The following is a 12,469-nucleotide window of genomic DNA, read 5'->3' on the forward strand; positions in this document are numbered from 1 at the left end:
GAAGCTGTTTAGCTGCAAAATTTTTGACCCTGAGGTTTTAAGGGTTTAGGCGGTAGGGTAAGTGGTTAAGGTTTTTTGGGTAAGGGACTAAGGTTTTTAGGGTAAGGGTTTAAGGTCTTTAGAGTAAGGAGTTAAGGTGTTTGGGGTAACGGGTTAAGGTTAGGTTTTTTAAGGTCTTTGGTTAGGGCAGGGGTGCCCAAACCGGGGGGCGTAAGGTTTTCTGGGGGGGGGGGGGCATGGAGGTTACAGAGGTCCCGTGCTCTTCCCCAAGGCATTTAAATTAAATGTCGGGGGGACCGCGTGGGGCCTCTGTAACTAACTTACCTTTGCTTCCAGTGACGCGTCGTCATGGTAACCCGGCATCAAATGATCATCAACGTGATGTCACATGACCACGGCATAATTTGACACCGGAGCCGAGCAGGGGTGGGGGGGACGTGGGGGGGGTTAAGATTTCTGGTAAATTCTTCTTCTTTTTGTTTTATTAGTTCACATTTTACATGTTTATGATGTGACTTTTCAGCAACCAGTTGAGGAGTATTTTCAAAATTATCTAAATAGACAAAAGGCAAGCAGCGCCAGCAGGGCCAACAGTAATGAGGTACCCAGCTGGGCATGAGATGGAACTGTATGTATTGGAGCACTGACTATAAGGATCTTCAACATGGATGCCCCCTGACTTCGCTGCCCATACCAACATGGCCGCAGAGGTAGGAAGTCAGCCTCTGCTTGAGCTAAATTGCACACACCTGCCTTCTCCCTTTATAAGGCTTCTATTATCCTCTCTGCTTGCCTGTGCAAGGTACTCCCTACCTCAACTCCTGTTGGAAGCACTTTCGCCTGCCTCTGACCCCTGCCTCAGACCCCTGACTGCTGCCAGACTTCTCTGCCTCTATCTAGCCCTGACCCTGAAACAGTGAACATGACTATCCTGCCTCTCTCCTGACCTGACCCCACTATTCTACTGATTCAGGATCTACAGTAGATCCCATTTACGGATCGGTCTATACTCTCCACTTCTGCCTAGCGAGTCTGTCTCCTGAACAGTACAAAGCGACGTACGAAACGTAACACTAACAAGGATATGTACAACGTGCAGCAGGAGGGAGAAGTAGAGAGAGCATCCCGTCACCCTGGGGTGACGACAGCAGATCTGCGGCAGCACTGAGACATGCAGCCATTCTCATTGGCCCAAAATCATAACCCCAAATGGGGTAAGGAGGATTTAAGGAGGGCCATAGATAAGATGCAGGTAATTATCAATTATTCTGCCCTCAGGACTTGGACTCGCCCACCTACTGCAGACAGAGGCCATTGTTGATTCATCTGTCATTTCCATGTTCAGCAATTGAAAAAGGAAGAATGGTGGAGCACTACAACAATGTCCATAGAAAAATAAACAAACAGGAGAGTGCGTTTCCCATAAAAAATAATTATTTAATGGTCATGAGGACAAGAAAAGGGCAAAAAAGCCCCACCAACGTTTCATGCTTCTCAGAGCGCTTTGTCAAGGTATACACAACAAACTTTATTAACAAATATATAGAGACATTTTAAAAACGAATGACCAATGAACATAGCACAAGAGCAACACACCCTCTATAATTACTAATGATCTCCTGATGTGTGAGAGATCAGGCTACGTGTGCGGGCTCAGCAACCGATAGTCCCGCCCCTAGCAACCAATCCAGAGTCCAAACAGGTCTAGCAACAACTCAGGCTAAGAGCTTGTGCAGTGTCTGGCTGTGAATAGATCCGTTGGGACAATGGAGGCTAATTACAGGACGGGAGATCGGCGGCAACAGCACGCATTATGTTGCACAACACTAGCAAGATGCACCCGCGCATGTTAACCCCACGAGCCCCCAAGTCTCAAAACACCCGATGGCAAGAGGGGACCGGCGCGGCGGGCCAGCAACCGATGGTCCCGCCCCTAGCAACCAATCCGGAGTCCTGTCAACCCTAACAACCACTCTGGTTACGCGCTTGCGCAGTAACCGGTAGTGGGTAGATGTGTCAAGGCAATGGAGGCACCTCAAAGGGCGGGAAAAGGTGGCGCCAGCCAATCACATCACGCCAATCACAACCAACCACCATGCTCAAGCGTCGCGCAACACATAGGGCTGAAAACGTGCGCATGCGCAAACTAAGCTGCGCAACACCCAATAAACAGAATAAAGATACATATTAACCATAGGTTAGTACAAAGAGTGCTCATATGAAAAATACAATCAAACAAATAGAATATGATTAAAAGAATGATACCACAGTACATAAATTCACAATATACAACCCAAATCTATTCTGTACATTTTTAACTGTATTTCCTAGAAAGAAAAGGGCAAGTATAGGATTATGGCTGTGTGATCTGTACATGAATGTAGAGCCCTAATCTAGCAACCGAGGCTGCGGGTCAGGAGACATCGAGAAGGGATAGGTGATAAATGTAAATTTTAATAATTAAACAATTCATATATATACTAGTGTAATGTTTAATTACACCCAACCCTAATGGATGACCCCATCTGATACATCTCTACAAAATGCATGGTCAGGAAAACAAAACCGGTATATTGTATTATCCATAAAGTAAAAAGGTTAAATAAAAATATAAAAACTGGAAAATAGAACAAGAGGATATATAATTACATATTTTACACTATATCAAGTATTACATATAATAATAACCTGGTATTGAAGAAGAACAAAGAGGATCCATCTAATCCAACGTTGGCATCCGCAATGGCGTCCACCTCCGCTTGGGGTGAATTCTGGCATGGATAATATCACCTTACCGTCCTTACCAGGTAGCTGGTCTGGTCCCAGAACACAGGCCGCAGTCACCGCGTGGCGTCTCACCATGCTGTACCTGACTATATGCAGCTACCGGGGAAAGGTCCCTAACTATAGACTTTCACTATAGCAGCCACAAGCTACAGTGAGTCGGGGCCTAACTGGGGCCTAAGGGGGGAGATCTGGCCTAGTCCAAGGAAGCATTGCTTCCTGGACACTACATACTCCTCCAAGGTCCCTCTTCCGACTGGCATGGTCCCTGACGCGCCAAAAGTATAAATTCCTGGCTGTAGGGGAATGCTGCAGCCCGGTTGTTTGGGATCAGATGGCTGCAGCCCCTGGGGCTGCTGGGGATTGTAGTCCCCTGCGGAGTCCTGCTGCAATTGCCGCCGCTTGTGCTTGCAATGCACATGCACAAGGAGTCCAAGATGGCCGCCACAACAGAAACACTGCCCTGCACATGCACGACTGCATTGCGCATGCGCGAGCAATACCAAGATGGCAACGCCCTACAACGGAAGCCACCGATGCCTCCGGCGACGCGCTTGCCTGCCACAGCACTCTGCACATCCTCCTGCTGCAGCGGGGGAAACGGGGATCTGGGGAAAGGGACTGTAACGATGCGCGGAACACGCCCCCTGTGGCATGTTCCTTCCTTACCTGTTTACTTCTGATCGCCGCCCTCTAGCTGCGAGTCAAGATCCTGTGTCTTTAAGGATTCTGAAGCAAGCAACGCCATCTTGCTTTCTGGCAAACCCTGCCCTCTTCCTCCTGACAGGAAGTAAGCCTCTCTTTGACTTTCTCTTTGCATTTAGTCTTTTGAACAAGCCCTGGTGCCTGCTAGTACTCATCGCATACTGTTCCTGTCTGGACCTCCTTGGGACCTTTACTTATCTCCTGTGGATTCCGGAAGACTGGGACAGTCACTCTTATACTACTGAGGTTAGTTTATCGTCGGGTAGTGTAGGTACAGTACCTGCTTAGTAGGGTTCACCTTGACGTGGTAGCAGGCTTATAATTCCTTGGCCAATGGATTAGACTAAGAAACCTCATGTTATGTTTAGTTTTGCTGCACCTTTCTTTTTCTGGCACTATGCCTTTAAGAAGTTTGGACGTTCTCCAAGAAGCAATCCTTCTCTGGATGTTACCTTGTGCTCTGGACTCCATGCCCATGTTCCTGTACCATGTTCCTGGTTTCCGTTTCCAGACTCCTGTGCTGAAGCATTGGCTTCCCGCAACCCCCGCGTTGGTGCCTGAGAGCGCGCACACTCCCGCTCTGCTGTCAGAGCGTGCGCGCGCGTGCAGCTGGATCACTTGTGTCTCTGAGCAGGCACCGCACCTCCGGACGCATCGCGCATTCTCATGCGCGCGGTGCGGTCACGTGACTGCGTGCACCGATCCCCAGCTGCACGGCAACTTACTCCCTTCTTAACCCCTGCGGCCTCCCCACCTCGCTAGTGGGTCCTTCCCTTTCTTCCCTGCGCTTGTGAGGAGAGCACAAGCGTAACAGGGACCCTGCTACATATACAATAAATGCAGTGGCCACTATCAAACCCCATTAATAGTGTAAAGCAAATTATTGTATGCAGTATTTGGAAAGATAACGTGAGGATGGGCTGCACTGAACCTATCTTAAACAAAATCTCCAGATTGTGAAAGATAAATATCCGTACTGAACCATGGGAGGCTATGCAACAAAGTGCTTTGTGCCACATTTGCTCCAATTGCGCCAGTGAGCGTTTTGGGGAGTGGTTATAGGGGTAATTAGGGGAGGAGGCAGCAAGCACAATATTACAATAAGATGTACGGAAAGCTGCGCTCATTACTGGTGTAGTTTTTCTCTCCCTTTGCGTCAAATAAATCCACCAGGTCTTAGGTGGTTTTAACCTCTGCCCCTAAGGCCGTGATTATACCAGAAGTTGCCGGAGACGCCGCGTGGTGCGACACCGCGCGGCTTGAAAACAAACTGCTTAACTCCGCTGATGCTTTACATACCAGCGCGCTGCGTGGAGCTGCAGGGTGGCAGTGTCCTGAAGAGATTTGTAAACTTGTTTTCTTGACACGACGGCCGCGTCACATGAGCGGTTCAGCCAATGAGGGTGAACCGCTCATGGCCACGCCTCCAAGACTCCTCTGCTCTCCCTTTCCGGTATAATCAAGATGCTGCGCGGCGGCAGCGCTGGGTGACATCAAAGAATAGTTCTGCCGCCCTGCAGCACTTAGTATAATTGAGCCCTAAGAGATCTGCGCTACATGCAACAAGCTCCACAGAATTGCTGCTGGCAGCATTGTTTTCAATAGAAAAAAAAGACGTCCGTTTTGGTTAAGTAAACGTCCCTGGCACCCTTTTTGTTTTTTTCATCCTCCCCCTCTCTCCACCCTGCCTAAGATTTCCTGTAGCCATCTACCATATCCCTGAGATGCACCTTATACCAGCTGTCCTCGAAGACTATAACCATAACACAATCCTGTTGGTTGGCCAGTATCCACCATACACCGCCGGCCAGGAGGGCTACGTATGGTATTTAAGTATCTACTAGAAAGATAATGGAAACAATCGCAAGGCCAACTTCATCCAGGAAAAACATTGAAAATGTAATTTAGCCCTGGTATTAACCTGGTGTTAACCCTTTGAGATTGAGTGTTGCACAGACAAATGGAAACAATCTCCCAGTAATATTCAACAATCCTATATAGCAAGTCTCAAATGATTATTATATTATATCTCCAGTTTTTACACAAATAAAATATACGCCACCAAAATATACTGCATTAAAGCAGCTCGATGTTATTTTTTCTTTTTAATTTTTCTTAAATCTTACCTGAACAGGGGGGTCCAACGGAAATCATTGGTGGATCCCGGACGTCTGGGGACCCTGTGATTCCAGAGCAGCAGCAAGCCCAGGGTGGACCAGAGTCCACCTGCAGAACTGGGGAAACAACATGGCTCGCATGGGCAGCCAATACAAAAGTTGAGCTGATTTCTATGGGTGACCACAGTAGACATGTTTGTAGTCCCCCACAATATTAGTAGGTTTTTTTTTGTGTCAAAACTGGCCAAAAATAAATACAAAATATCTCCTGACAACAGATCATCTCTGTGGTGTGAAGAAAAAAAAACCTAAAACGAGCAGCAGGGCTTGCATCTTTAAATATTCCCAATCTCAAATAATATTTGTATAAACAATTTATAAAAACGTGATAGAAACATAATTGCTTAAAGCAGCAATCCCCCAATTTGTTTGTTTTGTGCATCATCGGGTGACGGGGGGTCCGCCAGAGCTGAACCGCGCTATTCCTAGCTCAGGTTTCTGAGATATTTACCTTTTTATGTGCCAGTCAAAATAAAGTGATTTCAAACATGGCCAATGGAGTCGTCCAATAGAAAGCTTCTCTCGTGTTCTAATTACAATACGGCTTTCTCTTGGTCAGTGGGAGTGAAGCTTGGTGGCAGCCATGTTGATTTCCCAAATGGGACCACAAACACCAGCACATACAAAGGTAAATATTTCAGAAACCAGGGGGTCATTGGAGATTAAAAAATATAACACGAGTCAGCTCAGGGGACCCACCTGGTTCTGATTTCTGTAAACTATAATTATAATAGGGGTATTGCTGCTTTGAAGCAAGGTTCAAGCAAGGGTCTCCAATACATATTTTACGATTTTAAACAAATCAAATAATTTTTAGATTGCAATGACAACTATACATATTTTTAAATATTTTTATACTTTAATTTTAAACTTTAAGTGACTCTTGTGTGTAAAAAAAAAAAAGGACTTTTCTTTTTTTATAAATAAATATGTCCCCACATGTTAGATTTAGTATGAAACACATATAATGTGACCTAGTTCCCCAATGTGATTAATTTCTATACATATATATATATATATATATATATGATATTATACACTATATAAATGTGCCCAAAATATTAAATAATTAGCTTAACCTTACAAATAATTATAATTCATTGAATTTTAAAATGTATAGTTGTCATTGCAATCTAAAAATTATTTGATTTGTTTAAAAATCAATATATATTTTTACATTGATTAAATGACCCCCTTTGTTTGGGGCATCACATGGAGACTACAGCAACTACGCATGAAGAAAAAACCTATTGTACGTAAAAACTTAGAACAAGGACTTTTGGGAATATGTCATCTAATATTATCCAATAGACTTAATTGTTCCTTGTATATTTCGTTTAATGGAATAAATATCTATATATTTTTTATTTTCTTAGGGTTATACAAATGAAAAAAATATTACAATGTTGTAGTTTTTGTTGTCCGATCCAAATGTTCTAATCAGTCAATATTCCAATGATATAGTAATTAGTTGCAATCAATGTTGTTGTCTCATTTTTTGCGAATTTACCGAATTTTTGCGAATTTTTGCTGCCATTAGCTGATGTTTGGAGATGTTAAAGCTTCTCTATTCTAATCTGAAACTCACCAACTCTTTTCTCCCTTGTACCCAATTTTCAAACTCGATCTGCCCATGAAATGTCTGTGAATTGACTGTATAACTCTGTTCATTTAATGTAACCATTATACTTATGTGCCTCGGACATACGTGAAAACGAGAGGTAATTCTCAATGTATTACTTTCTGGTAAAACATTTTTTACCTCAAATTACAGGCGCTGCATACTTCTCTGACGCAACTACCTTGAGGTTTAAGGTCTCTGTGTCCAACTCTTGCAGCTCTTCCTCACGTTACATCCGTAGAGCTTTCAAACTGATGGGTGTTCAGAAAAGGTACATACCGTAACATTCTCAAATAGATTACTACAGTCTTTGGGTACATATTGTCATGGGAGAGGGGGTTTGGCCCGGTATTAAAGGGGTTACGCCCCATTTGGCCACACCCTGCTCTCACTTGGGAAGCAAGGGGTTAACTGGACTGCGGTCCAGTAATGTGTTTTTACCATGCTTCAGCACCCAAATGTGTATTCCCCTGTAAATGTGTATTGTTCCCATTCCAGTGTCTACACCAACACATACACTGGGATCGATGCGGGAGGGAAAGGGTTAATAGTTAAGGAGTGATTATAGCCCTTTGTTCAATTTTCCCGTGTTTGCAGGCTCCATTTTGCAGCTCCCCATAGGTCGCCGTTGCAGCTCCATACGATCCTATGGGGAAACTGGCGATTTGGGCCCATTTTCATCAGAAGACCTGCAGGTGGCGCCCGAGAGGAGCAGCGGCGGTTGCCCATTGTAAGTCAATGGAGCCATTCATTTCAATGGGGATTCCTCGACGCCGACCTCCAGGAATGGGTTGGCAGCCATCCAAACCGCAGACCACAGAAGCGGATACAATATCTAAAAAAGAGCTTTGATCACTCCCCGGTCAAGTTCAATCACAATTGGCGTGGGAAACTTAGGTTCTAGGGCACCCAGGAATAAAATTCTTTTTGCCCCTAGACCCTAGGAACTCCCACACTCAACCACCACCGGGTCCGAGAAGTAAGGACCCCCGTAAAGGGTCGCGCTCGCCATGAGGGTCGCGCCATTGACTCTAATGGGAGCGGAAGTCCCATTGAATCCTATGGGCGGCGCCGGTCCATGCATTTCCTATGGAGGCACCGGCCATATTGATTTTAATGGATTAAAGCCGCGTGGCTTTGAAACGGCTAAGTCCGAAAGTGTGAAAAGTGTAAGCCTATATCTCCGGTTCTGTGAGTACCAGAGGGCTGGGATTTTGGTCGCAGGTAGTCACTGTTCCGGCATGACTGCATGGCCATTTCCAGCCCTCTCCGATCAACCAGACGGAGTATGGGCAAATGTGAAAATTGTGGTTTTCCCATTGACTTCAATGGCGGAGTTGCTCCATTGAAAGCCTATAGCGGTGGAGCCCATTGATTTCAATGGGAGAGTGAAATGCAGAGATTTCTTTTAGCTATAGCGGAGAATCCTGCATTAAAGTTAATAGGGGATTTTAACTTGTTTTTTGTATCTCCAGTTCTGGGGGTTGTGGAAGGCTGATATTTGGCCACTATGGCAAGGGTCCTCCGGCATGAGGACCTGGCAAATTTCAGCCCGCTCAGACCCACAGAACGGATTATTTTAATATGTGTAGATATTAAAGAGTGTATTGTATTTTGGGTCTGGTATAAAAACCCAGAGCCCATATGGTATGTTAATGCTCAGGGGGGAGACAAGTGGTCTTCAATAAACCCCCTGATCAAAGGCTTCCCCACCCTGCTTGTGCATGCTAGCACAAAGGAAAGCAGGACGTGGGTACTTTATGATAAGTGTTGTGTTTCACACCTTGGGACAAAGGGTTTCCTGGCCCAAGCAGACTTTCAGACGCCAGTCTTGTGGGAGGGGCGCTAGGGAAATAAGCCCCTGATTAGAATAATATCCACCCAGTGGGCAAGTATTACTGTGCCTCTCAAGTGAGGTGGCAAGGAGGGATTGGGTGCAGATAATTGTCCTCCAATGACTTGCACTCAATGCCAGGGTATAGGAGTGAAACTCCATATAAACGAGTTGTAAGCTCTATACTCAGTGTCTTCTCGTGTCTTTCGCGATGTCGTCATTTGAACCTGTATTGCTGAATGAATTGCCAATCCTGTACCTGATTGCTTCATTGTCCAACCCTTAAGTAAGTGTCCCTATTTTGTCTGTTATTTGTATTATCTTGTGTGTTCTCCTTCTTTAAGGAATAAACTATATTTATTATATCTAAGTCGTGTTCAATTCAACCCAGAGATTTTGGTGTATATTATACCCTGTCACAAGCTACGGTGATACATATAACTAAATTTGTATTGCGTTGGTGTGAATAAACATCAATTTCTTTACATGTTAAGATCCCTTTAATAAGATGATTTAAAGCAGCAGTTCAAGCAATATCCTACATGTTTGTGTTTTTGTTTTTTAAATAAATCAGTTCTGTACGATGAGAAAATACTTGCAGCATTTAAATTAAACATTTTTAATGTTTCTAATGTAGGAATCATTTCCAAAGTCACATCCCTTTTCCCCTTCTGATAGGCTCTGGATTTTGAGCTCCGCCCCCTCTCTAGCAGTGAACCAATTGTATCTAGTAACTGCCCAGTCAATCATATTCCAGGAACTACATTGCCCAAAATGCTGTGCAAGAACTGAATTAAATAGCCCCAAGCAAGCGATCGATTACAGGAGAAAAGATCGATCTGCAGCTTAGCTAATCACTTGTCAGTGTGCAGATGGTATTGATGCACATATTGAATGGGTAAACAAAATATATATTTGTAGCCCCGGACCCCGTGGGCTCTCAGTGACCCCCCCCCTTTACCTCCGTGGGTCATGCAGGTGCGGGGGTGCGTTTCTGGTGCTTGCGGGTGTCGCCGGAGTCAGGGACAAACAGCTGACTCCTCAGAAAGGTGGGGGCAGAGTGCAGGGACTGTTCAGGCGCTTCAGAGGCTCCGCGGCTGCCCGAGCGCTCAGGGCGCCACCATTTTGTAGTTTCCGCACGCGCAATGGATGCGAATCGCATGACGGCCAGTAGTAAGTCGCCCATGCGCATGGGAACAGGCACTGGAGTGGCAACTACAGGTCCCATGAGCATCGGGGGTGGTCACCTTCTGTGCAGCAGCCAATAGGGCTCTAGAGTTTCCCTGAGGAGAGGATATTGTCATAATACCCAGGCGATGTGATTCAGTGTGTGCCAGGCAGGGATAGGGGACAGAGGGTCCATGCAGAGAGGCAAGTAGCCTCTGCACTAGGCCAGCATACCCCCTAGGCCCCATATAGGCCCTAAGTCATTCTATAAGTTTGTGGTTGCTCCAGGGACAGCCCTAGAATAGGGAACAGATCCCCTTAGCACGGCAAGATAGTTAGGGACCCAGCGGATGCTGCAATCCCTGAGGAGAGATCTGGGACCAGGCCTCATCAACAAGAGAGAGACATTACCCGGGTGGGATCATCCCTGACGGATGTCGCGGAGGAGAGTGGATCGGCGGATCCTTTTTGAAGCCTCTGCGGACCGGGTGCTGGGTAATTGGCTACTTTAGCTAGTGCTGTCTCAGTGGAGTGTAGGGGATGGAAACCAGATTGCAAAGTCAAGCAGGGAGTTGGATGTGAGAAAATGTCAGGCGGTTCTACACAAATTGCTCAAGTAGATTGGAGATAAAGGGGAGAAAAAAGATAGGGCGGTAGTTAGAGAGGGAAGCAGGGTCAAGAGAGGGTTTCTTTAGAGTCGGCGTGATGAGTGCATGTTGGAAAGAAGAAGGGAATGGACAGAGGTGAGAGAGGTTAAAAAGGCTTAGTGTGCCAGAGAGGAAGCTGATATTTGAGGGAATAGGAATAAGTGGGCAGGTTGTAGGGCAAGATGATGACTGAAGTGTGTAGACCTCATCCTTAGTCACAAGCAGGGCCGCCAACAGCTGGGGAGAAAGGGTACTGGTGTCCCGGGCCCCGTGGGTCAGGGAGGCCCGGCGGCTGGGCCCCAGTTAATTAGATAAATTTTAAAAAAAGTAAAAAAAAAATGGTGGCGATTCCCCTGCGGTCCCAGCGCGCATGCGCAGGACCCGCTCCCCCCGCTCCCAATGTGGGATGGAGGGGGAAGTACCAGCTTCCCCCCGCTTCCCCTGCGGCCTGCTTCCTCCCGCTTCCCCCCGCGGCCAGCTTCCCGCGTGGCCAGCTTCCCGCACTCCCCCCGAGTCCATCTCCTGTGCCCTCCCCCCCCCCCGAGCCCACCTCCCCCCCGAGCCCACCTCCCGCGCCCCCAAGCCCACCTCCCCTCCAGGCAGCTGCCGCGGGGATATCGGGGGCAGGAAGGGAAAGAGTCCGACGGCAAGCTGCACCCACACGGTCAAGGTAAGTCACTATCACCCACCCAGTCACTGTCACCCAGTCACTGTCACCCAGTCAGTCTCCCACCCACCCAGTCACTGTCTCCCATTCAACCACCCACCGCCATTCACCCACCCACCCACCGTCATTCACCCACCCACCCACCGTCATTCACCCGCCCACCCACCCACCGTCATTTACCCACCCACCCATCCACCGTCATTCAAACCCACCCACCGTCATTCACCCACCCACCATCATTCACCCACCCACCGACTGTCATTCACCCACCCACCCACCGTCATTCAGCCACCCACCCACTGTCATTCACCCACCGTCATTCACCAACCCACCAACCGTCATTCACCAACCCACTGTCATTCATCCACCGTCAATCACCCACCCACCGTCAATCACCCACCCACCGTCAATCACCCACCATCATTCAACCACCATCATTCACCCAACTGTCATTCACCCACCCAGTCATCAACCCAGGCAGGCAGGCAGTCACATGTCTTTTGTTGAAAATATAAAAATAAATAGGTTGCATTGTAATGTTTTTTTCTGTATCACAATAAGAAAACAGTTAAGTAAAAGTTGCGCGCTAAAATATATTTTTTCGTGGTAGGTGCGCTATGGATTCGGGGGGGGGGATAAGCTATGAGTTCAGGGGGAGCGCAAGGGGGGGGGCCTGCTTCTTTCATTTGTCCCGGGCCCCATGATTTCTGTTGGCGGCCCTGGTCACAAGGGATAATGAGCGGAGGGTGGATTTAGGTGTGCGAGCGGAAGTAGATGTGCTGTGTTGAGCTTGACATGAAGAGATGTCATGCTGCGAGTACTGAACTGTGCAAGTGAATTGCAGTTTGATTCAAGTGCACTTTGGAT

The 12,469-nt window shown here is 46.9% G+C and overlaps 1 long non-coding RNA gene across 1 annotated transcript in view; it reads left to right on the top strand.

Annotated features, from left to right (window-relative positions):
* Positions 1-9,486, top strand: part of LOC142487677 (uncharacterized) — a 27,928-nt gene extending 18,442 nt beyond the window's left edge. The window contains exons 2-3 of the long non-coding RNA XR_012799282.1: positions 7,441-7,558; positions 7,885-9,486. This is a non-coding gene — a long non-coding RNA (uncharacterized LOC142487677). The remainder of the gene's footprint in view (positions 1-7,440; positions 7,559-7,884) is intronic.
* Positions 9,487-12,469: the final 2,983 nt, after the last annotated feature.

This window comes from Ascaphus truei, chromosome 1 (assembly GCF_040206685.1).
Source record: "Ascaphus truei isolate aAscTru1 chromosome 1, aAscTru1.hap1, whole genome shotgun sequence".
Lineage (NCBI taxonomy): Eukaryota > Metazoa > Chordata > Amphibia > Anura > Ascaphidae > Ascaphus > Ascaphus truei.